Source organism: Diceros bicornis, assembly GCF_020826845.1.
Source record: "Diceros bicornis minor isolate mBicDic1 chromosome 22 unlocalized genomic scaffold, mDicBic1.mat.cur SUPER_22_unloc_1, whole genome shotgun sequence".
Taxonomy (NCBI): domain Eukaryota; kingdom Metazoa; phylum Chordata; class Mammalia; order Perissodactyla; family Rhinocerotidae; genus Diceros; species Diceros bicornis.
In genome coordinates, this window is record NW_026690886.1 from 954,329 (window position 1) to 982,278 (window position 27,950).

The 27,950-nt window shown below is 44.8% G+C and overlaps 2 long non-coding RNA genes across 3 annotated transcripts in view; both read right to left on the reverse strand.

The window, feature by feature from the left end:
- The window catches only part of LOC131401910 (uncharacterized), a 215,292-nt gene that overhangs the window by 106,047 nt on the left and 81,295 nt on the right, over nt 1-27,950 (reverse strand). The gene's annotated exons all lie outside the window — the stretch shown is intronic.
- LOC131401916 (uncharacterized) lies at nt 23,786-26,848 on the reverse strand. Its single transcript, XR_009218125.1, has 3 exons — nt 26,763-26,848; nt 25,782-25,917; nt 23,786-24,283 (listed from the first exon to the last, which is right to left on the reverse strand). It is a non-coding gene; the product is annotated as an uncharacterized LOC131401916 (long non-coding RNA).

Below are 27,950 nucleotides of genomic sequence, written 5' to 3' on the forward strand. Positions count from 1 at the left end.
TGGAGCTCTGTAGCTGGCGCTGGAGCGGGATAAAGAGAAAGGTTCACCCACATAGCTGACTCTCCATGTGTCCTTCTAAACACAGGAAAGATCCCCCTCCCTTCCAGGAATACCCAGCCTGCAGTCCCCCTTACCCTCTGGCTTTGCCTCAGTGACCTCCAGAAGCTCACACCAGACAAGGGTAAGAGGGTCACGGCACCTCATCTCCTAACCAGGCAAGGTGACATTCATGTACATCCCCTTTAGCTTGAAAAAGGGACAGCCCCAGTCTGGTTCCACCCTAGTTCTAGTCCAACCCCGTCATCTCAAGCTTCTGAGTGTGGAGACTCTCTGCTCCTGCTCTCATCTCAGAGCAGTACTGGAAAGTGTGGGTGGCCTCATGTACCTGCCCCTTGTCTAGTGAGTTGGTGGAGTTGAAACCATTGGGCAGCTACTCGACAACCTCCTGAGTGGAGTTCTGCAAAGACTGCCTGGGAGCTGGGCCAGAAGGAATCAGGGGCTGCATGCACACTCCCACTGGGGCCAACGCCCAAGAGAAAGTCTGCTCCTCAGTTCACGCACAGAGGGGCATCCCTGCAAAGAACTGTGGTCAGGGAAGGAAGGAGATGAATCCTCTAGTACTTGGAACATATGATTAGAGGAGCTCACCTTCTCATGTTGCCAGGCATGGCCTGAGGTATGAACATGACAGACTCACCAGGTTTCCGACACCTAACAACCAGCTCCTGCTCAGGAATGACCCGCCCCTTATGTCCTGCCTTCTCTCCTCCTCACAGACACATGCACACACACACACACACAAAGAGGGGCAAGGGGTGTGGGGCTGATCAGGTGGGATCACAGCTGTGCCCTGCCCTACACTAGCCTTTCCTGGGCTGTCCCGTGTTACCTTTCACTGCCTCCTGCCAGACGCCCAGAGGCGTCAAGAATGAGGGCTGAGCCAACATCGCCAACTACCAAAAAGATTCTCTTTCTGGGATTTTTTGAGCTCAGATCCTCCAAAAGTTGGGAAACAACAACAAAACATCTTTGCCTGTTGACTGTCTCCAATCAAGTGAGCTGGATGGGGGGCTGTGGGTGCCTGGTTACCAGAGTTCTAAGATCTGTTGAGGTCTATGACCCCATGTCATCTCCTGAACTGTACACAATGAGCCTACACAGCCCTACCCACAGCTCACTGGAAACCTAACTAGGGACCTAGCTTTGAGGAGACAGAGATGAATGCAGACCTCCTTTTCCTTACTAATTCTTCATCCTGGGATAGTCCCTGTGCCTCTCAGGTCCTCCCCAGTCTCTAAACCAGCACCATGGGGATCAGGCTAGAATCTACTTCCTAGGGACATCACCCAGTGTATATGAGATAATATCTATTACCCTTGTGGGCTGGTGTCACATGTACCTAAGGCACAATCTTAGAGATGGAAGAATAACAAGGAGGGGTGGGATGTAGTACAGAACACCACTCAAAACAGGCCTGGGCTCCAAGAATGTGATATTGGGACAGTCACTTCCAACTTGGCCTCATTTTCAGGTCAGCACCATGAGGGGGTTGCAACTAATGGAAATTCAAATATTGCCATCCTGTGGCATAAAACCATTCAACTGTTTCCTGTTTTATGGAGAATGAGACCCAAGTGTCTCATCTTGGCCTATGAGGTGGGCAGCCTCCACAGTGGTACCCAGTAAGCCCCACCCATGTTATACACATCCCCGTGGAACCACAAAGTGGTTAGTAACTGGCTTCTGAACATAATAAGAGCCAAAGTGATGGGATGTCTTGTCTAAATTTTAACTAAAAATGTCTCTCACCTCCTCTTGCTCCCTCTCTCATGTGCCATCTCTCTCTCTCTCACTCTGTCAAATCCCTGGAAGTGAGGAATCAAATACCGGTGTATTGGGGCTGCCCAATGTGGAGGCACATTGAGGAGAGAAGCAAGGGAGTGCCTGGGCCAACAGACAGAAAGGAACTCAGGCTCTCAATACAAAATGAATCCTGAAGGCTGAGAGTGACCTTGTGGGCCAGTCCTCCCCCAGTCGAGCCTCAGTTGAGGCCACAGCCCCAATCTATTAATCTCACTGAGGCAGAGGCACCCAGCTAAAACATGCCTGATTGCTGATACACAAAAATTGTGATATTGTCAACATTTGATGTTTTGAAATGCAAGGTTAGGGGCAATGAAGTCAGAGAGGGAAAAGTAACGAACACAGTCTACCAGGCCCTGGTCCTACCTTCCACCCCAGCTCCTGTTCTCTCCTCCCAGCCTCCCTCCAGCTGCAGTGGCCACCTTTCTAACCTCCTCTGGCCAAACTCACTTCTGCCTGTGAGGCTCAGGACCAGTGGTGCCATTTCCCTGACACACTGCTCCCAGACTTGTGCAGGGCAGGCTCCCTCTTGTCATTCTGGTCCCAGAAATTGTCAGCCTAGTGAGATCTTTCAGACCCTCCTACCCAGTGATGCCCAGCCCTCCCTCACAGCCCCCTGATGTGTTTCTCTACAGCACTTGCTCTTTTCTTTCTCATGTCTTTGCTTTTGTCCATTTCCCCTCTAGACTGTGAGCTCCTGGCAGGCAGGGACCACTTGGTCATTTTCATCCTTCACTTCAGCCCACCAGGGCACCTGGCACAGGATGAGCGCTCAGGGCACAGCTGCTGAATGAGTACATGGGTAGATCTTGCACCTCGCCCCCTACTTTTGACCAACTTTCATTTTGGAGATGAACACTAGTAATAGGAGGTACAAGTTGTTTCTGAGGCAGGGGGACAGCCAGAAAGACCTCTGGTTGACTCTTCGCTGCTCCAGGAGCTCAAGAAAAGTTCAGTGGACACCGAGTAAATTCCAGGTTTACAGCAGAATGACTTGATATATATATATTATGTAATGGTTACCAAAATAATTTTAGTTAACATCAATCACCAAACAGAAATAAAAGATTGTTTCCTGATGATGAGAAGTTTTAGGATCTACTCTCTTAGCAAGTTTCAAATATACCACACAGCAATGTTAACTTAGTGTTGTATATCAAGTATATCTCAATACAACTGAAAAAAATAAAAACAAAAACTCACTGGCCACCACTGACACAAGAGGCTGCCCGCCCCCTCGTGGTCAGCAGTAGCACTGCTGCCCACGCAGGAACTCCAAACAGAAAGCAACCTTTCTTCAGGTGTCCTCAAGGCAGAGGCTCTCCAGGGTACCAGGGGTAAAGCAGCAGGACCTGTCAGCTTCGAGGGAGTGGGAGGTGTCTCGGGAGCCTACCGTGCCCCCCTCTTGCTGTTCCCCACCAGGTGTCCTCTTCACTCCTAACGCATCCTAACTGCTGCCATGACAATGGTTCCCCCTACCTCCAGATGAGGACCTCAAGGGTCCAACAAGGATTAGTCTTCTCCCTGGACTCTGGACTTGGTGTCCAGTGCTCTGGCATCTTCTTCCTTATCCTCAGTTCTCCTCCACCCAAGCCCCCTAGCCTCCTCAGTTCTAAAGGATCTCCAGGGGCTGGAAATCATTTTCTCAGGGTTTCAGAGCAGAGTAGGTCATCAACAGAGAACCTAGTCCAACAGACATGTTGTGAGTACATGGAACACTTGGAGTCACCTGCTGGATGCACTCCATTTTATACAGGAGGACCCTCACTGAGGTATTCTCTCCTGTTCCCAATGCCTACACAAGGGGAGGATGGGCTCATCACAGTTCTGGGTGCCCACAGAGGTGGACTGCAGGACCCCAGTCCTGTGCTCCCCAGGCTGGGCCAGGGATGGATCTGGAACAGGTAGACACCTAGGAACCTTAGGGATTCCTCTTCCCATCTCTGGGCCCCTGCACACGAATCTAGGAGAATGGATGCTACTGCCCCGTGGGAGAGCTGCCTCCAACCTCTCTCCCTCATGCCTCTTGTCACTTCCCCGGTGTCAGCTCTTTCTTGACTGCACCTCCGAGTTCTCCATATGAGAATTCAAGTGTGAGTGAGTGTGCCTGTGCACATGTGATGATGAGGGGAGGAACATGACCCCATATGGAGAGGGGTGGGCAGCAATCCTCTAGGATCTTAACGCCTCTCATTGCCAAAGGAAACCTGAGGGAAGGGGTGGAGCCTTGGCCAAGTAAGCTGGAGCTCTCTCTAGTCTTCAGGACTCTGACCACCTCCTGTGGTCTGGGACAGTATCTGCTTCTTTCTAGGCCAGTTTCCCAACTGTACAGTGAGGGGTAAGATGTGCAACAGCACAAGCATGTGCTCGGCCAGGACAAGTCATCAGGCCCCATAGATAAATTAAGTATGCTTTAAGGGTATTGAAGACATTAATATTGCTGTGCAATCATCACCATGATCCATCTTCAGAACACTTCTCATCTTGCAAAACTGAAACTCTATACCCGTTCATGAGTTACTCCCCATTCCCACTCCTCCCAGCCACTGGCAAAAACCATTCTACTTTCTGTCTCTGAATCTGGTGATTTCAGGAACCTCATAGAAGGGAAATCACACAAGGTTGTATTTTTGTGACTAGCTTATTTCATTTAGAGTAATATCTTGAAGGTTCATCCATGGTGTGCCATATCTTAGACTTTCCTTCATTTTTCAAGCATGAATAGTATGCCATTGTATGTATATAGCACATTTTGCTCATCCATACATCCCTGGACAGATACCATAGCAAGGCCCACAACCAAGTCCAAAATAAAATGGGGCCCCTGCCAGATTTTTCTCAACAGTACCCTGGAGACTACTTTCTTAAGCCATATCACATATGATATTTACTAAGGATCTAATCTTGGGCCGAGAGTTGCTTTTCAGAAACTCTATTTCTCTTCCTTAAGCAAGTTTCAACTACTTTGAGCCAATGAGACAACAAGACGGCTTGCAAGACTCAAACTGCAACTGCATAAGTGACTGGAGGATGACCTGGGAGACCAAGAACTCCCCTGCCAATCATGTTAAGGACACCGCCTTTTGAACGTGGGATGTGTGACCGAACATGAAAATCTGTGCTTGCACAAAATGCCTAGGACTGCTCCCAAACTTACTGCACCCGCTCCTTTGCCCTTGAAAAGCCCTTTTCTACAGTCCATTGGGGAGAAAGAATTAACCTATGTCTCCTTGCTGGCCAACCTCATAATAAAGCTTTTTTCCCTTCTACAAGAACGCGTATACCTTTTGGCTAAGGGGTGCATTGGGCTGTGAGCCCTTCCTTGATTACAATACTTGGGTGGCTTCCATGTTTTAGCTATTATGAATAATGATGCCATGAACATGGGTGTTGAAATATGTCTTTGAGAACATGCTTTCAACTCGTTGGTGGGGTATACACCCAGAAGAGGAATTGCTGGGTCCTATATAATTATATTTTTAATTTATTTTAGGAATTGTTATACTGATTTCTACAGCAACTATATATTCCCACCACAGTACACAAGGGTTCCAACTTCTCCACATCTTGGCCAACAGTGGTTCTATCCTTTTTCTTCTTCTTCTTCTTTTTTTTTTTTTTTTGGTAGATGCCATCCTAATGAATGTGAGGTGGTCTGTCACTGTGTTTCTGATTTGCATGTCCCTAATGATTACTGATGATGAGCATCTTTTCATATGCTTATTGGTTATTTGCAGATCTTCTTTGAGCAAATGTCTACTCATATACTTTGTTCAATTTTGATTTGTTTGTTTTTTGTTGTCGAATTTAGGAGTTCTCTATCTATTCTGGATATTAAGCCTTTGTCAGATACATGGTTTGCAAATATGGTCGCCCATCCTGTGGGCTGTGCTTTTACTCTGTTGATAATGACTTTTGAGGCACAAAATTTTTTAATATCCATGAAGTCCAGCATATGTATTTTCCTATTTTATTGGCTGCTCCTTGGGTGTCAGAACCATGAAATCATTACCAAATCCTATCTTGTCAAGTTTTGCCTTATGTTTTCTTCTAAGGGTATTATAGCATTAGCTCTTACACTTAGGTATTTGATTCACTGAGAATCAAGTTTTGTATACAGTGTTAGGTAAATGTCCAAGTTGATTCTTTTGCATGTCGATATCCACTTTTTCCAGCACAACTTGTTGAAAAGACTTTTCCTCATTGAATAATCTTGGCACCCTTGTCAAACATCATTTGATCACATGGGTGAGGGTTAATTTCTGGGCTCTCAATTCTGTTTCCATTGGTTAATATGTCTGTCTTTATGCCATGACAATGCTGTTTTGATACTGTAGATTTATAGTAAGTTTTCAATCAGGAAGAATCAGTCCTCCAATTTAGTATCTCCTTTCAAGATTATTTTTGGTATCTGGGCTTATTTGAGGCTCCATAAGAATCTTAGGATGGGTTTTTTTCTATTTCAGCACAAAACGCCCTTGGAATTTTGATAAGGATTGCACTGCATTTGTTGATCTCTTTGGATAATGTTGACACTGGCACAATAAGGAGTCTTCCTATCCACGGTGATGGGATGTCTTTCATTTCTACTAGTGCCAGGTGGCTGTTCAGGTTGAGGGGGCGGCACTCCTCGAGGTAGTCGTGCAGAAACCCACAGTTCCTCCTCACTGTGCCTTCTCCATTTCCTTAGAACCCATCGACAGTCAACAGAGGGCAAAATGCATGTAAAATGCACGTGGGAAGTTTTCAAAGACTGGATGTGCATGGAGCACACATTTCTTCCACTCCTCTCCATTAGCAAGAACCACGGACTGAAGCAATAGACCCTAACACATGGAGACTGCAGACTCAACCAGCAGACCCCAACAAAGGGGGACTGTGGACTAACTAAGGGCCAGGGACTCGGGTTCCTGGCAGAACCATCTGGCAGCTCAAGCTGAACCACTAAGCCTTTGCCTGGCACTGCTGACTAACCAAGTGCTAAGACTGATGCTCTCTTAGAGCATCCTGTCAGTCTAGATGACCCACTGACCCTGGACTGGAAAGCCAGTTAGATCAGGAGCTCAAGGCAAACAGAGTGGATCTCATATCCAAGAGGAACTTACCCACAGCCCTCAGAAACAGCGAAAAAGATGGAGAACTCAAAGGTTTTGAGGGTACCAATGACTGTGTTTCTCATCCTTGAAGCCATCAGGTGTCTCCTTTGGATCCCACTGTTGCCACCAAACTGGAACAAAACAAAATAAAATTGAGTAAATTTTAAACATCTTATTGGCTTTATTCAACAGTTCATGAATCAGACAGCGTCCAGGCTAGCAGAGAGAAAGGAGTTCCAAGGAGTTCTACAAAATGAAGGATTTTATAGGCAGAAGGGAGCAAGAACAAGGAAGTTACACTAGATAAAAAAGCGGGTTGGTTACTGCAAGGTTACCTTCCTTTAGAGGATGGCAGGGCTCTATCAGGAAGATGACCTACCTGCTGTGCCTCAGGTGATTCCTGATTGACTGGTTTAAGATTCTATTCCTGGGAGGGCCAAAAGTCTAATTAAGTCTCGACTTGTTTATGTGAGTCATAGCCTAAGCGGCTCCATTTGGGCCTGGTGTCTTGTTTTAAACACATGGCTTCTGCTGGTCCCTGCTTTCCCCAGTTACACCCCAGCTGTCCCTTCACTGACCATTGTTGGTCACACACCCACTGCACCTGCTTCCAGTCCTTTCCCTTCAACACCATAATCTCACACACAGCTCCTCCCGACACAATCATGACGTCTCCCACCACACGCCCCCTATACTTTCCACACTGCCATCAAGATGCTTCACAAACACCACCACCATTTATGTCCAATGGGCTGAGAGGCCTGCCTGTGCACTGGGAATCAGGAGTCGCAGGGTCTGTCACTTGGCCTCCAATCACCTATTGTACCCCAGCTGAAGGGCTTACCCTGCGGAGACACTCAGTTGTACCCAACTCAATCGCACAACAACATCTTTGCCCCAGGCTTCCTTCAAAATGCTCTACCCACTTTCTGTCCCAACTGCTCCTTGAGGGGTCATTTTGGGGTAGCCTTCGAGGCCACCTTGGTGATTTTGTGCCCAGGCCCAAACAGCTCTTTGCCAACAAACACTTTAACTATACCCCCTGAAATCATATAGCATAGGTAACTAGTGAATGGGTGCAAATTACTGGTTTTACTTCCAAGGGCCGTAATGAATATTTCACACCAGGAGCATCCACTTTTGGGTTTTACTGTAGGCTGATATCACAAGGCTCTCACCCAGTGAGTTTCTCTCTTCCCCAGCCCTCTGAGCAGATTTCTCCAGGCTATATTCTGCAATGCATCATTGTGTCTATCTCAGTCTGCTTCCCTCAGGTTGCAGGTCCCCCGAGGTTCTTGCCCTGACTGGCTACCACCAACCCATAGAGACATTGTCAGTCCTATAGGACTGGGTGTTGATTTCTACTAGGACTGACTGACTGGACTGGACACAGGTGCGGTGGCCCTACCCACGCAAAATCAGGTAACTGAGGCAACCAAGAAGTATCGAAAACCTTAACCCAACATCGACAACAACTCCATAAGATCCTATCCTAGCCCTTGTGGAACAGTCTCATGAGTCTCTCGTCTAAATGGTTTTAGAGAATGGCCTGGCCCTAGACTGTCTATACCAACCAAGGAAGGAGGGGTTTTTGCCTTTCTTAGAACCACTTGCTGAATGTACATCAACTCACAAGTTCAAACCTACCTCCACCAGATGGCCCGAGAGGTTAAAATATTGCGTAATGTTACCTAAATCTTTTAAAAGATACCCAAGGCCCCCGAGATCACTGACATATTTTCATGGCTGGTCTCTCCAAGTTGGGGACAATGGAAACAGACTGGATTTTAGACTGTTGCTTGTACAATTATAGGATCTGTTACTATAGCCATCATCGGATATTTACTCTCTTGGCTACAATGTGCCCTACCCCTAATAACTCTATTAATTACCCTTATTAACTATCCCAACCAACTTTAAATTAACTAAATTAAAATTAATCAATACCCTGATTAATTTAAAAAATTCAAAATTTTTATGGAGAATCTGCTTAACACAGAATACACTGTTGTAAGCATTTAAAGTATACAGTTCAGTGCCATTTAGTACAATGATTATGTCGTGTGGTTATCACCACTATCTAATTCCAGAACATTTTCAATGCCCCCAAACAAACCCATTCTCATTCACACTATTTTCTCCTAACCCAAGCCCATGAAAACAACTCATCTGTTTTCTCTCCCTATTGGTTTGCCTATTCTGGACAGTTCATTCAAATGGCATCATGCTATCTGTGGCCTTTGTGGGCGACTTCAGTGAGCACACGTTTCAAGGTTCATCCATGGCCGAGCGTGTAGCAGTAGCTTATTCCTTTTTATGGCTCTATAATGTCCTATATTATGAATAGGGCACATTTGGTTTATGCAGTCATAACTGGATAGAAATTTGGGTTTGTTCCACTTTTGGACCATTGTGAATAATGTTGCTTTGAATATCCATGGAAAAGTATTTCTTTGAACATATGTTTCCAATGGTCTTTTGGACATACCTACCTTGTGACTCTCCTGGTCCATGGTAATTCTAGGTTTAAGATTTTAAAAAATGGCAAACTGTTTTCTGCAGTGGCTGCATCATTTTACTTTCCCACCAGTAATGTATGTGGGTTTCCCATTCTCCATATCTTTACTAACACTTGTTACTTTCCATTATGTTGAGTATAGCCTTCATTTTGAGTGTGAAATAGTATCACACTATGCTTTGGATTTGCATTTTCCTAATAATTTATGATACTGAACATCTATCTAGTGCTTATTGGCCATCTATGTTTCTCCTGGAGACATGTCCATTGCAGCTAGTTACCCATTTTCATTGGTTACCCAATGAAAATGGTTTCATTTCAAATTTCTTTGAATGAAGTTTCATTTCAAACTTCTTTGTTTTTTATAATTGAGTTCTAAGAGATCTTTATATAGTCTCAATATTAGAGCATTCTCAGTTATATAACTTGCAAATAGTAGGGGTCTTCTGTACCTCACTTTTAACAATGGATAGAATATCCAGATAGAAAATTAGGAAACAGCAGACATGAAAACATTAATGGACTTATCAGACATACACAGAACATTTTACTGAACAGCAACAAAATGCAGTCTTTTCTCAAGGGCACACATTATTTTCCAGAACAGATCACGTGTTAGGTCACAAAACAAGTCTTAACTAAATTAAGAAGACTGAAATCATACCAAGTATCTTTTCCAAAGACAATGGCATGAAACCAAAAGTCAATAACAGATGGAAAACTGGGATATTCATAATACATGGAAGTTCAACAACAAACTCTTAAACAGCCACTAGATCAAAGAAGAAATCAAAAGGGAAATTAGAAAATAGCTCAAGACATACAAAAAGAAAAAATAAAAACACCAAATCTTATAGGATGCAGCAAAAGTAGTACTAAGAGGAAAGTTTGTAGTGACAAACTTGTACATTATAAGAGACGAAGGATGTCAAAGAAACAACCTGACTTACAACACACATCATTAGAAAAAGAAAAAATGAAACCCAAAGTTAGCAGAAGGATGGAAGTCACCAAGAGGAGAGTGGAAAAAAATGAAAGACAGTATGAAATATCAATAAAAGTAAGAGTTGACTTTTTGAAAAAATAAAATTGACAAACCCTTAGATACAATATCTAGGGAAAAAAAGAGAGATGACTCAAATAAAGTAAATCAGAAATGAAAGAGGAGGCATTACAACTGATGCTTCAGAAAGAAAAAGACCAGAAGAGACTATTCTGAACTGTACATTCACAAATTGGGTAACCTAGACAAAATAGATAAATTCCTAGAAACAACTTATGAAGGCTGAATCATGAAGAAACAGAAATCTTGAACAGACCAGTAACAAACAAGCAGACTTAATCAGTAATCAAAAACCTCCCAACGAGAGGAGAGTAAAGTGAATGCTCGAATTTACCACAGATCCCTGAGCCAGCCTGCCCCAGCGCCAGGCTGACTCTTGTAGAACTAGCTGGCTCCCTGCAGCCTTCTGCAAATCCAGGCCCCTGGCTCACCCTGGAGCATGCCAGCTCTGGCGGCCCCAAGCAGCATCCTTGACGCCAGGCTCCCATCAGGCTCCTGGAAACCCAGGCCCCCATATCAGCCTAGGGGCTGCCATCTTCAGCAGCCCAAGGCGGCTCCTGTGACCACAAGTGGTGTCATTGGCGCCAGGCTCCTGGTGGGCTCTGATGAATTCAGACCCTGGCTCCCCCAAGTTTCTGCCTACTCCAGGCAGCCACAGGCAGCACACACAGCCACAGGCAGCTTCCATAACTGGGCACCCAGTGGGCTCTCACAAACCCAGGACCCCAGGTCACTCTACCATTGACTGGCTCCAACAACCCCAGGTAGATTCCATGGCTCCATGCTCCCCGGGGGCTACTAGGAACTCAGGCCCATGGCTCACCACACCACCTGCCAGTTCCAGCAGCCGTAGACAGCTCTCATGGAACCAGGCTTTCGACAGGCTTCTACAGAACCAAACCCCCAGCCCACCCAGGTGCTTGCTGACTCAGGCGGCCCCAGGCAGATCCCATGGCACCAGGCACCGGCAGGTTCCCATGAACCCAGGCTTCCATCTTGACCCAGCACCTGCTGGCTCCTGCAATCTCAGGTAGCTCCTGTGGCCCCAGGTTCCCAGGAATACAGACTTCTGGCCTACACCAGCACAAACTGTCTTTCATGGCACAAGCTCCTGGCAGGCTCTCGTGAGCTGAGACTCTCAGATAATCCCAGCACTGGCCAAATCTCATGGCCCTGGATGACTACTGTGGTCACAGGCTCTCAATGAGGACCTGCCAAAACAGGATCCAGTGGGGCTACTCATGAACTCAGGGTCCCAGCTTTGCCCAGGGCCAGACACAATACCATAGACCCAAGCTTTCCACTCACCCCAGTACCAGGTTGCTCAAGGACTCCAGCAACAAGCCTGCCCCTGGACACCACCAGATGGCCCACCCAAGGCCCCTAGATGGGCTGAATGTGAAGGCTTTGGTTTACTAAAGCCAGTCTGTAACGAGTGGAAGAAGTGCCTACTTCCTCAAATTTGCAGACACCAACGGAAGGCCACAAGGATCATGAATAATCAAAGATCCATGACACCACCAAAGAAAAAGAATAAAACTCCAATGACCGACAAAGAAATGGAGCTATAGGAACTATGTGACAAAGACTGCAGAGCAATGCTCTTTGAGAAATTCATAAAACTCTAAGGAAACACAGATAGACTACTAAATGAAATAAGGAAATAGTGCATGAACAAGTGAGAAGTTCAACATAGAAACAGAAAGCATTAAGGAAAAACAAACAGAAATCCTAGAGTTGAAGAACACAATGACTGAACTGAAGAATTCAATAGAGAGCTTCTAAATCAGATTCAACCATGTACAAGAAATAATTAGTGCACTAGAAGATGTGTCATTTGAAATCATCCAGTCAAAGGAGCAAAAAGAAAAAAAGGAACGGATAGGATTGGGGAGAGGCAGTGTGAATTATGGGATACCTTGAAAAGAAATAGATAAGCACTATTAAAGTACCAGAGGAGAAGACAGGGAGAAAGGAAAAGAAAGTTGACTTAAAAAAGTAGCAGCTGACAGCGTCCCAAATATGGGGAGAGATGTAGACATCCAAGGTCCTGATGCCGATTGGTCACCCTAAAATTTCAAACTAAAACTTTCTTCTCCAAGACACATTAGAACAAAACTATCTAAACTCAAAAAAAGGGTCAAACAACATGATCAAGTTCAACATGATGCAAATCAATGAATGTGATACACCGCATTGATAGAATGAAAGATAAAAATCCTAAAATAATGTCTCAATGCAGAAAAAGCAGTTTGACAAAATTCAACGCACCTTCATGATAAAAACTCTCAAGAAAGGGTTACAGAAGGAACATACCTCAACATAATAAAAGGTTTACATGACAAACCCACGGCTAACATCATATTGAACAGTGAAAGGTTGAAAGCTTTCTTGCTAAGACAAAGAACAAGACAAGGGAGCCCAGTCTCAACACCACTCTTCAACATACTGCTGCAAGTCTCACCCAGAGACATTTGGCCAGAGAAAGAAATATAAAGCATCTAAATTGGAAATGAAGGAACAAAGTGGTCTCTGTTTGCAGATATGATTTTATGTAGAGAAATACTTAAAGACTCCTCCCCAAACTGTTAGGACTAATAAACAAATTCACTCAAGCTGCAGGAGAAAAAATCAATATATAGACATCGGTTGCTTTTCTCTACACTAACAATGAACTATCTAAAAATGATATAAAGAAAAAATCCTAGTTACAATACCATCAAAAACAGTAAAATACTCATGAATAAATTTAACCAAGAAGGTGAAAGATCTAGAAACTGACAACTATAAGACACAGATGAAAGAACTCAAAGACACAAAGAATTGAAAAGATATCTTATGATCATGGATCAGAAGAATTAATATTTTGAAAATGTTCATGCTACTCAATGCCATCTCAAGATTCAATGCAATTCCTATTAAAATTCCCATGGCATTTTTCAGAGAAATAGGACAAATAATCTTAATATTCATGTGGATCCACAAAAGACCTCCAATAACCAAAGGAACCCAGAGAAAGAAAAAGCTGAAAGCATCACAATTTCTGATTTCAAAATTTATTACAAATCTATAGTAATAAAAACAGTATGATACAGGTATAAAATGAGACACCTAGACCAATGGAACAGAATCAAGGATCCAGAAATAAAACCACACACATACAGTTTGCTAACAGTTGACAAGTCAGCTAAGAAGACTCCATGGGGAATGGATAGTTTCTACAACAAATGGTGCTGGGAAAACTGGATAACCACATGCAGAAAACTGAAATTGGACTCCTATTTTACACCACTCTATAAATGATCCCAAATTGAATTAAAGATTTAAATGTAAGACACCAAATATAAAACAACTAGAAGAAAATATAGAGAAAAAAGCCCCATGAAACTGGTTTTGACAAAGATTTTTTTGGATATAATATCAAAAGTGCAAGCAACAAATGCAAAACTTAACAAGTGGGATGACATCAATCTAAAAAGCTTCTGCATAGCAAGTGAAACAATTGGCAAACTAAAGGGGCTAATATCCACAGTATATAAGAAACTGTTACAACTCAACAGCAAAGAAACCAACAAAACAATATGAAAATGGTCAAAGGACCTGAGTAGATACTTTTCCAAAGAAGACATAAAAATGGTCAACAGGTACCTGAGAAGATGCTCGTAATCACTCACCATCAGGGAAATGAAATCAAAACTACAATGAGATATCACCTCACACCTGCTAGAATGATTATTCTCAAAGAGACAACAGACAACAAGTGTTGGCGAGGCTGTATAGAAGAGAGAACCCTGTGCACTGATGGTATGAATGTAAATTGCTACAGTCACTATGGAAAAAATATGGAATTTTCTCAAAAAAATAAAAATGGAAATATATATAAATGAGCAATTCCACTTCTGGCTGTATACCCAAAGGAATTGAAATCACTATTCTGAAGAGATATCTGCACCCCCATGTTCATTTCAACATTATTCACAGAGAACATGGACACAATCCAGGTGTCCATCAATGGATAAATAGATAAAGAAAATGTGAGATATATGTAGACATGTAATATATAATGGAACATTATTCAGCCATGCAGGAGAATGAAATCCTGCATTTTGCGACAACATGGATGGACCTTGAGGCATTGCACTAAGTGATATAAGTCAGACGGAGAAAGACAAATACTATATATTCTCACTCATATGTGAAATCTAAAAAAGCCCAACTCAAAGGAATAGAGACAACAATGGGTTTCCCAGGGTCGCGGGGTTGGGGGAAATGGGGAGATGTGAGTCAAAGTGCACAAATTTCTAGCTGTAAAATGAACAAGTTTTGGGGATCTAATGTACAGCATGGTGACCATAATTAACAATACTATATTCTTATAGACTTGAAAGTTGTTAAGAGAGTAGATCTTGAAAGTGATCACTAGAAAAACCAAGTTAATTATGTGAGGGAATGGAGGTGTTAACTCACCGTATTGTGGTAATCCTTTCACAAATCATCATCTTGAACACCTAAAACTTACCTATGTTATATGTCACCAATATTTAAAGAAATCTAAAAAAAAATCTCTCAACAAAGTAAAACCCAGGACCAGATGACTGCACTGGTGAATTCTACCAAACATATAAATAAGTATTAAAAACAAGACTTCTTACACTCTGTCAAATATTGAAAAAGAGGGAACACTTCCAAGCTCACTTTACGAGGCCAGCATTACCCTGATACCAACACTAGACAAGGACACTAAAAGAAAATAAAATTACAGACCATTATCCCTGATGAACATAGATGCAAAAATCCTCAACAAAATACTAGCAAACTGAATTCAACAGCATGTTAAAAGAATTATACACTACCACCAAGTGAAATTTATTCCTGGTATACAAGGGGAGTTCAATATACAAAAATTGATCAATGTAATAAGCCACATCCAGAAAATGAAGGGGAAAAAATGACCAACTCAATTGATGCAGAAAACCATTTGACAAAATTCAACGCCCTTTCATGATAAAAAACTCAACAAACTAGGAATAGAAGGAGAGTGCCTCAACATAAAAAAATCCATATATGAAAAACACACAGCAAACATAATACTCAATGATGGAAGACTGAAAGCTTTTCCTCTAAGATCAGGAACAAGGCAAGGATGCCCACTTTCACCACTTCTATTCAACACAGTATTGAAAGTTCAAGCCAGACCCATGAGGCAATAAAAATAAATAAATAAAAGGCATCTAAATTGGAAAGAAATAAGTAAAATGGTCTCTGTTTGAAGATGATATCATCTCGCATGTAGAAAATCCAAAAGACTCCACAAAAAAGCCGTTTGATCTAACAAATGAATTCAGAAAAGGAGCAGGATACAAAGTCAACACACAAAAATCAGCAGCATTTCTAGACACGAACCATGAGCTCTCTGGAAAGGAAATTACAAAAACAATTCATTTATAATAGTATCAGAAAGAATAACATGCTTAGAAATTAACTTAACCAAGGAGGTGAAAGGCTTACACCATAAAATCTACAAAACATTTCAGAAAGAAAGTAAAGAAGACATTCATAATGGACACACATCCCATGTTCATGGATTGGAAGGCTTACTATTGTTAAAGTGTCAGTATTACCCAAAGCAATCTACAGATTCAATGTATTCCCTAGCCAAATCTTAATGATGTTTTTTGCAGAAATAGAAAAACCCGTCCTAAAATTCACATGGAATCTCAAGGGACTCAGAATAGCCAAAACAATCTTGCAAAAGAAGAAAAAACTGGAGGACTCACACTTCTTGATTTCAAAACTTACTACAAAGCTACGGTAATCAATAGTATGGTATTGTCATAAAGACAGACATAGAGACCAATGGTATAGAATAGCGAGCCCAGAAACAAACCCTCAAATATATGGTCAAGTGATTTTTGACAGGAGTGTCAAGACCATGGAATGGAGAAAGGTTTCTTTTCAACAAATGGTGCTGGGAAAACTGGATATCCCTATGCAAAAGCTTGAAACTGCACCCCATCCAACACTATATACAAAAATTAACTCAAAATGAATCAAGGACATAAATGTAAGACCTCAAACAAGAAAACTCTTAGAAGAAAACACAAGATTAAATCTTCATGACACCAGCCTTGGCAATGATTTCTTGGATATGACACCAAAGGCACAGGTAACAAAAGAAAAACAATGGAAAAATTGGACTCCATGAAAATTTTATAAGTTGGTACATCAAGAGGCACTCACAGAATGGGACAAAATACTCGCAAATCATATTTCTGACAAGAGACTGGTATCCAGAATATACAGAGAAGTCCTAAATTAAACAACTAAAAACAAGCCAATTCAAAAATGGGCATGGACTTGAAGACTCCTTTGCGAAAGAGGACTTAGAAATGGCATATAAGCACATGAAAAGATGCTCAACACCACTAATCATTAGGGAAATGCACATCAAAACCACAATGAGACACCACCTCACACCCACTACGAAGAGTGCTATTGAAAAGACAGAAAACAGCAAGTGTTGGCCAAGATGCAGTGAAATGGGAACACTTGTACACTGTTGATAGGGATGTAAAATGGTGCAGCTGCTATGGAAAACAGTATTGATGTTCCTCCAAAAAATTGAACATAGAATTATCGTGTGATCCAGCAATTCCTCTTCTGCATATACACCCAAAAGATCTGAAAACAGAGCCTTGAAGAGATATTTGTACATCCATGTTCATAGCGGTATGATTTACAACAGATAAAACGTGGGAGCAACCCAAGTGTTTATTGACACATGAGTGGATACACAAAATGTAGTATATCCATACAATGGAATATTATTCAGCCTTAAAAATGAAGCAAATTCTCCAATACGCTATACATGGATTAACCTTGGAGATATTATGCTAACTGAAATAAGCCAGTCACAAAAAGACGAATGCTGTATGAACTGAGAGTAGTCAAATCATAGAGAGAGTAAGTAGAATGGTGGCTGCCAAGGGCTGGGGGGAGGGGAGAAGGGAGGGTTATTGTTTAATAGGTATAGAGTTTCAGATTTATAAGAGTTATAGGGATGAATGATGGTGATGACTGTACAACTGTGGAAATGTATTTAACGTCATTGAAGTGTACACTTAAAAATGGTTAAGATGAAACATTTTTTGTTATGTATATTTTGACTCAATATACAAAAAGAAAAAAAAAGAAATGAGCTATCAAGTCACAAAAAGACATAGTGGACTTAAATATAAAGATCAGTGTTGCCAGGAGTTGGGGGGCAAGGGATGAAGAGGTAAAGCACAGGGATTTTAGGGCAACCCAACTCTTCCGTAGGATACTCTTGTGGTGGATACATGAGATTACGCATTTGTCAAAATCCAAGTACATGACAGCAAGACAATGAACCTTAATGTAAACTACGGACTTGCTTACGAACGCTGTAGCAGCATCAGCTCCTCACTTGTAAGGAATGAACTGCACTAACACAGGTGGTCACGCAAGATGTTAACCGTAGGGGAAACTGTGGGGGAAGAGGGAGAAATGTTCTGCTCTCTCTGCTGAATTTCTCTGTTCATCTAAAACATTCCTAAAAAAAATCTATTAATTAAAAAATAATCAATGGAAGGTAGGGAGTGGGTAGAAATATGGACGAAACAGGAATATCAGAATATTAATAAATGTTGAAGTTGGGTAATAGAGACATGGGGGGCTATCGCACTTCTCTGTTTAATTTGTGTATGTTCAAGGTTTTCCACAATAAAACATTTTTAAAGCTCCAGATTAAATCTAGATTATATATAGAAGGAATCAAAGAATGTGAAGAAAACAGATATTTTTGAAGCAAGTACTCAAGGGGCACACTGAGGGAACGTGCAATCACACTGGATAAAGAGTGAACGTCCTGGTTCCACCAGGAAGGTTCAGAACTCAGTGAGCAAGGCAGGCAACAACACAGTCAGGGAAGTGACAGATAATGATCACAGAAAAATGTTTGCCCTCACTGATCACAGAAATGCCAACGATCGGCCCTGACAGAACTGCCCCAGGATTTGCAATGTCATGACACCCAGAATTAGAGCGGGCTCTGGGACAGAGCACCACGTCCTGTGAGAATGTCAATCAGCACCGGCTTTCTGGAGGGCAAATCTCCCAAACCGTGGAACCTGCAGGCCACTGGCCCGGCTGCTCTGTTGTATGGAATCTGTCCAAAAACAAAGAGATTGGGTAAAGATGATGGACTGAATAAACACATGTAGAGCCCCTTTGACATAGAATCCCTTAAACATGACCCAAAGTTTCCTTCATTGATGAACAAATTCATAATAGCCTTGGGAACCATCAAGAGAGCCGACATTTTGATGAAAACATCAAAGAGAGTCAACAGCTGGTGATCGGAGATCCCAGTGGGGAGCTCCGTGTGAGCCATGAAGACCAAGCCAGGGTGTCCTCTCTCCCTCTCCCTCCTCCCCCTGCCGTTAACCTAACACCCTCTGCATCGCCCCTCCACTCCCAGCCACTGCCCACCTCACGCTCCAGGAATACAGGAGCAGAGGCACAGGGCGCCCTTTCCACAAGCACATCTGTCCTCTTGCTCTCTGCACGGCGCCAGGCAGCGGAGCTGTCTTGACATGAGTACAGCCATGTTTGGCCGCTCCATTGACCTACAGCCACCAGTACAAAAAGAAATATAAAAGCTGCTTTCTGCATGGTGGGAACCGGCCCTTCTCCCATGGAGATAGTTGCAATGTGTAAAAAATTCAAGGCCCTTCGGGCACTGCAGCCTGGGGCAGACTGGCCGTCTGAGCTGGGCTGGGAGGATAAACAGGGTAAACAATGCACGTACACAACTACTGGGCTGGGACGATAGCCAGAGTGTGGGGCTCAGTGAATGTACGCCACTGATAACCATTTGTGCATGGGAACACTGAATGCTTTCTCTGTAAACTCTGTAACTGCTTATATAAATTGCTGGAGACTGAGACCCGGTGAGAGTTCCACCTGTGGAAGGGACGCCTTGCCCAGGACATGTGATTCCCGCCCAGCCGTATCAATTGACAGGACTCTTCCAGCAGTGGGGCGTGGATGTTGTGAGTAATTGATTTATTGTGAAATAATTGATCTGATGTGTTCTCTTTTCAGTTAACCTGGCATTTCTCTTTCTGGTTGATTTGTGTCATTTCCCTTCAGTCGATCTGGTGTTTCCCTATCGGATAGAACTGATGTTTTTCCCTCTTATTATATGACCTATTCAAATGTGCCGCTATCTCAGCTGATGTGGATGTTTTCCCTTTCCAGTCGAGCTGGTGTTTTTTCCCTCTTATTATTTGACCTATTCAGATCTGTTTGTGGACTATCACCTTTACCATCCTCTCTATAATACAATATACCTTCAACCCATTTGTTTGGAGTGGAAAGTTTCTTTTACGTCTCCAATCGAATCCCCAAACCGCTCATAACAGGAGCCCAGCCCGGCACCTCCTCAGGGCCCAGCACACTCTTCCTCTCCATCTGGTCTTACCTGCAGCACAGACACCTGCTAGCTCATCTCCGCCTTACAAACAAAACTCTCCCTTGGACCCAGGCTCCCTTTTGGCTACTGTCCACTTTCCCAACTCCCCTTCATGGCTAAACCTCTTAAATAAAGTGCCTTATACATACTGCCCTCCCATGGACCCCCTTCACTCACTCTAGACCCAGCTTCATTCCCACCCTCTCAAGGAGACTGAGGTCACCAGTGATCCCATGTGGCCGAGTCCAGCCATCTTTTCTCCATTCTGATCAGAGCTGTATCCTACCCAGCTGAGCACCCCTCCTTTCTGCAATACCCTTTCCCCTCATGGTTCCTGAAACTTCATGCCCCACCATTTCAGTTCCCTTTCCTGGACCCTCTTCAGCCGCACCTCTGCAAACACTGCCTGCTCCTAGGCTGGGCCCTGGTCCCTTCTACAGCTACAGTGTCTCCAGGAAACCTCATTCAATTCCACGGTTTTAAACATCTCTGACCTCATCCCGACTCTGCTGACACACTGATGCAACTTTAAGAGTTTAGGTGCTAGGTCCCCAGCATCAGCACCTAAGGAGTATCTCAGACTCGATTCATCTCAAAATTTTACTGTCATATGAGTTTCAAAATAACATCAAATCTTTCCAAAAGGAGGAAAAATTTGGATACAATAAATTGTTGTGTACAAAGTAACCAATAAAACTTATACTTACATCCAATCATGGTTGCTTGATGGGGAAAATAAGAACACAAAACTAAGATCAGATATTCTCAAGTTGGGGACCAGAAGGTGATGAGTTGGGAGTGTAGAACACAGGAACTGATCAACTCTAAGCATTTACAAAAAGAGAGGCAGAAATGGTTGTTCCTAAAAACTGAAAGACACCCACTAAAAGAAGAGAAAAATCATGAGAAAACCTAACAAATTAAAAATTAAATTAAATGGTAGACTCACATTCCAATTTATCAATAATCACAATTGTAAATGGATCAAATTGCTCTAGAAAAACATGAAGGCTCTCGAGTTGAGTTAAAATATTGTTATAAAATAAAGGGATATAATATGGTTGAAAATGAGGAGATAAAGAAATAAGACTTTAAATGGGACAAAAAGGGGTTCTCTGTGTTGATAACTGTCAGGAACACTTATGCACCTAACAATATGGTCTTGAAGCATAAAGCAAAACTGGACAAACAAGAAGACACAGGCACCCCAAGGGAGATGCCTTCCCTTTCCACAGGGAAACCTACCTTACCTCTCTTAAAAAGCCACAGGTCAAGTGATACAGTAAGTTAGGAAACAGATCTGCTGACGAACACAAAAAAGCTAGATCTAGCCTCAGCCCCAGGGACAACAATGTAAGCAGCTAGTGGAGAGTGAACATTCTCCTCAAACCACAATGAAACAGTCACCACAATGGACTGTGTGCTAAGCCACAATGAAATCTCTAAAGAGTCCAAAAAGCAGAAATCTATAAGTGGCCATATTACTGGAATTTAAAGCAATAAAAGTAAAAAGTAATCACAAAATATTGGCTCCCCTCCCCCAACCTATCCACTTGAAAATCTGTCCACACTCTTCTAAATCTCTCAGGTTAAAGAGGGAGTCCAGACAGACAGGAGAAACTCTTTAGAAATGAACAGCAATGAGAGGAGCATGAGACAAATCCATGGTGTGGGGACAAGGGGACAGAGGAAGGGACACAGCCTCCACTGCAGGTATCAGGGAATATCACCTGTAAACGAAGAAGCTGAGCCCTTCCCTCCAAGAGCAAGAACAACACCACAATAAAACCAATGACAGCAGAATGAAGTGAGAATTCACCAGGCAGGAACAAAAACATAGACCTGAGCAATGGAGTCAAGGGCTGGTTGTCTGGAAAGACCTGTAACAGTGAGAAACCTTGGGCAGTCTGACCAAGAAGAACAGACAAAGGCACCAAGAGGAACAGACAAAGGCACCAGATTGTACCATCAGATACGAGAAACTACAGAAACAGCTTTAACGTGATAGGAGAACATAGTGGATAACTCTGACCAGGACATCAGTGGTCCTCAACTGGAGCTGTCCTTTCCCTAGGATACATCTGGAAACACGAGGGATGGGTTTTGTTTCTTGTTTTGGGTTGTCCTACTGGTTGTTGCCCTGGGGGTCCCGGAGATCCTGAATAGCCTGTCACATAGACCCGTTTCCCTCCTGAAGTGTTACTGGCATCTGGGAAGACAAGCACTGATCCAGATTGAATGAACAATGTGGTAGGAAAATGTTTTCCATGGATGTCTAACAGGCAAAAGGTGGTACGCTCAATATGTAAGGAATATCGAGAAACCAATGTTTACAACTACTAAACTGTAAGAGAGCAGGAAAATCAGAAACATAGCCAAGAAACACACCAAAAATATATCCAACCAATTTGTACAGGTGGAGAAATATGTATGTAAAGCACAGGGAACAGTCGAGGAGATTACACACCAAATTTTACTACCAACAAGGAATAAAAGTTGGGAGGTAGGTGAGAAATAGGAGTTTTTACCACTTCTTAGCTTATATATTTCTCTGGTGTTTTAAATTTTACAAAAGAGAATGTATTCTACTCAAAAAGATGTTTCAAATTTTAAAGAAATTATTAAAATGTTCAAAATGACTTCAGTTCAAGGATATTCATTAAAACACAAATGGAAAGAACCTCCCCATGACTTTAAGAGTCTCCTATAACTTTTCTAATAGTTTACTATGTCAATTTTATTTCACATTTAGATCCTAACTCATTGGAATTTACATTTGTGTGAGGGATGCAATAGAAGCTGATTTTCTCCTGTTCAAGTGGTAAACCAACGATCCAGGTACAATTCATTGGGTAGGTGTGGCTTTCTCAGCTGACCTGCAATGCCTCCTTCCCCACCTGCTGAACCCTGACAACTAATGCTGCCTCTCGAGCGCCCTAGAGCGAGCAGGGTGAGCTCTGCAGCCTGGGCTCCCTGTCTGCGAGGGGCGGCTACCAGCAGAGCCTTCTCCCAAGACAGCAGCAGGCATGCTGCACACAGAAGTGCTCAGGGGCCGTCTGCTGCGGAGCAGGAAACCCCTCATGAGGAGCAGGCAGTGGGGGAGCCCCGAGCACCGGGACTGACCTCAGTGGGGGGCAGCATGCTCCTCAGTTAGGGAGCCCCCTTCATTCAGCTCGTCCATCTCCTCCTGCAGCGTGTGCACCTGGCTGTCGGCAGCTGCACCTCTTCAGCTCGCTGTCCTTCTCCACCTGCTCCCGCAGGCGGCACCCGTGCTCCGGTTCCCCCGGGAGCAGAAGTAGTAGGAGACAGCGAGTCGAGGAGTTCTTGGGCCCCCAGTGCTGACAGGATGACCCCGCTGAGGGACGTGGGGCCGGTGTCGCTGTGTTTGCCCTGCACATCTTCTGCGGCTGGCTCGGGGGTGACATCTGTTGGAGGGTGAAGGGGCTCTGGGAGGGTTTCTGAGGCATCATTGTGAATGATGAATGTGGGGGCTCTGGGCCAAGCTCTCACCAGGCCCAGGGCTGGTCCCGCTGTAGCTGGGCTCCACATCTCTCTTCAGCCTCTTTCGGTCAACAGCCTCTCAAGGGACAGATGGCCTCTCTTGAGTGTGTGCTGAGGAGAAACTGTAAGAAGGAAGCCAGCCAATAAATGTACATGCCTCAGATCCTGAGGGATAAAGTCACCCACGGAAATGCCACTCTTACCCAGCCGGCCCTGGCTGGGCAGAGGGGGTCTCATCGCCAGCATCCACAGCAGAAGTGTTTGCATCTCCCAGGCTGCCACACACTGTGGAGGCCACACTGTCTCCTGGAGTTCCTTCCAGAGACTCTGTGCCCGCGCCTGACTGGTGGCTTCCTGGGTGGCACTGGGTGCGGGTTCGCCCTGCAGAAGGGCTCGCTTCAACTTGCGGGACCCTGGCTGGGCCCTCAGGTTTTCCCTCAAGGATGAGGATGAACCTGAAGCTCCTTTCCCCTCTGCTTCACTCGCATGTTCCTCAGGCCCCCGGCGGCTATCTTGGTGTCATTTCTCCTGGGTGGCCACGGCCTTCAGCTCCTCCTTCTCAGTCAAGTGGAAGTTGGAGGGCAAGGCCGTGGGCTTGAGCACGTAGTACTGATCCTCCAGCCTGCCCAAGAGTTTTTTTTGGTAAAATGTTCACTACAGATGAAAGAATGCTTAGTAGGTTCCAGTCATCCCTGTGAACAGCTTTTAGCCACTGGACCAGAAGTTTTGAGCCCTTTATGTGGAGCCTGCATGGATACATGAAAAAGTAATTAAAAAGAAAGAATTAAATGTCTCCCCCTAAAATAATCAACTATAAAAGCAAAACAAGTGTTTTTGGGAACACCCACACTTAGGAACTTTGCCCATTTAAACCTTTAGGAAAGATGTAAGGAACACCTCTGCTTGCAAGTTATTACTGTAATAGAAAGATAAAAGACCCACTGTCTACCTTAAGGAGCTGACCATCTGTAGGGCAGAGAAGGAAGGAAGGTGAAGACCTCCTCCCAGGCTGTGGTAAGTGCCCTGTAGGGCCACAGATGCTCGGGCAGAGAGCACAGGATGACACCAAGACAACAGGAAAGGCTTCAGGAAGCCTCAGAAATAGTTCCTAGAAGCTCATGGTTGTCCAACCCTCCTGCTGTCCCTGGGATGCAGGATTTTGGGTACTAAAACGGGGAGGGTTGGTCCCCCTATTTCAAAGCCAGGCCAGGTGTCGGCCAGCAGAGCCTCCCAGGCACTCAGCAGGGCGCCTGGCCCCAGCTCTACTCAAGCAGCTGAGGATGCGGGACTGCCGCCAAGAGGAGGTCAGCCCCAAGAGCTGTGTCTCGTTGTTCCTCTTGTCCTTCCACTACCAGGAGGAAAGCTGCTCCCTGTACCAAGCAACCAGCCCCTGAAATGTACTGACCAAGACACTTCATAATCTTTTCTCCTCATTAAGGTAAAATCTCTATTTAGAGAAAACTATGCACATGGGGACGTAGGGGGTCTCTCTCGAGGCTTTCTTCTCCTCCTGAGTTCATCTAACCCCCATGAGGCCGTTGTGGACCAGACCAGGTGGATACTAGGTCCTCAGGGAGTTCCAAACAACCTGACCTTCTAAACTTTCTCAATGCTTTGTGATGAGTTACCAAAGGACCCCCACCTCTTTTGCCCCCAGACCGCGTTAAACAATGACACATGCCAAGAGCAACCTTCTCTGCAGTGTTTTGCCTCATTCTCAAAAACAGTAACAAATCTTTTGGGACACAGACTCTGAAGGAAACTATCAAGAAAGCATGTTGTCGGACCTCTGAAACAAGTTCACATTACTAGTTCTTTGGATAGATTGTAACAACTTCCGACTTAAAAAAACCACTGTTAACTTTGAATAAGACTAAAGACAACAAGTGGCATTCAGGTCTTTCAAAATTCAATAACAACCTGCAACATGAAACAAAAGGATCTGCCAGGAGGTTTTCAAAGTAGAATATCTTCAGTGCACTGTTCTGAGACCTCCATTGCAGAGCCCGCAGGAAAGGACTCACTCAACTGGCTGAATTCCAGAAGCCCTCATGAAGGGAGCCAGGCCAAGGGGAAGGCAAACCTCTCATCCCGCTGCGGGAGCCCAAGGAAGAAGTGAAGAGAGGAGCCCCTTCCCTGAGTCCCCAGGGTAAGCCTCCCAGTGAGGAGTGGGCCACAACCTCCTCCACCCAGGATGCTGTCACATGCAGAGTCTGCAGCGTCAGACGCCTCTCCAGGACTCACCTCCAGTGCAGAGCCACCTTTCCCTGCACTGCCAGGACCCTTCTAGCAACAGAGCATCTGAGAGGCGTGTCCATTTGGAGGTAGAAGCTGCATCTGCTCAGCCACATTCCTGATCGCAGAGATCAAGGCAGGCTCCCTGCCATCAAAAGAGCAGAAAACTCACGGCAAATGCAAGAACATAGTGACTTAAGAAAGAGTGTTTCCAGAATACCCTGTTTCTTGACATTGTTGGCCCCAGCCTGAATCAGTGGAGAGCAGAGTGGCCAGGGGGTGGGGGTGACAGTGTGGTGGAGGCCATAAGGTGGACGCCAGTAGCCATGGGATGGCCGTGGTGGCCCGAGGTGCCTGGAACAGAGACAGTGGCACAGACCAAGGCCACATAGCGCCTGGTGCTCACTCACCCGCTGGACCGGCCCCAAGGCCCCAAGCACAGAGTGCTGCCTGCCTTGGGCTGGAACACCAGGGGGGCTGACTGGGCCTCAGCAGCTGGTTACCTGTGGAAGGAGATGGCTGTTTCTCCTCGTTGCCCAGTGGTGGGATCAGTTCGTGGCAGTGCAGTGATCACCATCCCGGGCCTCAGGCTGTCATGCTGCCAGGCTCCATCCCCCTCCTCTCTGTCCCACAGTGGGACTGCCACAAGAGTAGGGCTCAAAGCGACACTGTGCAGCAAGTGGAAGCTGGTCCCCAGACCCCAAAGGATGGCAAGATGGCGGCGTGTGCCCATCTGTCCTCCGTAAAGCAAGATGGCCACGTCTGTGGGCCTAGGCAAACTGCTGCCTGATGCACCCACCCTGGGGTCACGCTGCCAAAACGCGTCTGTTCCGCTGCCCTGATGGGTCACTGCTGCGGTATTCATAGCAAATGACACAGACCGAGGAGGTGGGAGAATGTGGCCGGCCTTCCGAGAGGGGCCCTGCCGGACGCCAAGATGGCGACTGATGCACTTCCACCCGCACTTCTGGCCGCACCCACGTTGCTCACCTGGATTGGCCTCAGCGGCTGAGCATCACATTGTCCTCATTCTCCTGGGCAGCGGGGAGAGGGACACGGGTAAGTGCACCTGCACTGGTCGGTATGGAAGACTGTGCTCGCCTGGGCTCTTAGCAGCTGGGACTGGCTGGAGCAGTTTGGGGCAGGGCCATTGTGGGGAGTGGCTCCTCAGGCAGAGCAGGCGGGGGACAGCTCCCATAGTGAGACGGGTGCATCTGACAACCAGGTCCCTGTGGGTCTGGACGCACTTTCCATCCAGCCTTGGTGCTCCAGCGCTGGCCTGACAAGCCCATGGCTGCTGGGGCGGGAAGGGCAGCAGGGAGTCAGGGAGGGGAGGGGGGGGCACTGGGTGGGTCTGGGGCAATGGTTCTTGGGAGGCTTTTTCCTTCCCCACTAGGACTTAAGAAGTGGAAGCTCTCTAACTCCTCTGTAGTTATGATGTAGGCTGGAGGGGAGGGACATATTCCAATGCTCACAACACATGCATGTTTTTGTTGACTGATAGGTCATTCCAACTTCTTTTTCTGTGATGAGAAAGAGAAACAATCCATCTCGTTGGGCCTTAACTTCTTGGGGTCCTAATACAATGTGTTGGGGGAGCAGGGGTGGGGTATTGGTGCTTTGGTCAATGCTAGTGTTGGGCAGGAGGGAGAATCCTCCTCTGCTCTTTCCCTTAAGGATCTTATGGCTGCCCAAATGATTAAAAGACAGGTTAGCAGGAGAAAATAATACCAAGTTTAATAACATGTATACATGTGAGAAACTCGGAAATGAGCAGCTCGTCATTCTGTCTAAGCTGCTTGCTTAAGTATTGTACTGTAGCTAAAGGCGTGGAAGGTGTTGGAGGGGTAGTGGTTTGGGATTTTACAGGGAAGAAGACAATTCACATGGAAATAGAAATACAAATGTTTGTCTGACAACTCTTTTGAGGGCAAGCTATAGAGAATGTGACCAGGAAGAGGCAGAAATTTTGATAAAATGGGCTTGTTGGTGCCAATCCTATTGTAACATCTATTTTACATCATATTACAGCCATCATATGATATTGGCTCCTTCCTGAAACAGGTCTTCTATGTTAAATTCTTTAGGCAGTTTTGGAGGGGAAAAGCAAATGTTCTTCCTGAGTCTCCTGACTCTTTATTGTCTTCAGCTCAAAATAATCCACATACCAGAGTGGTG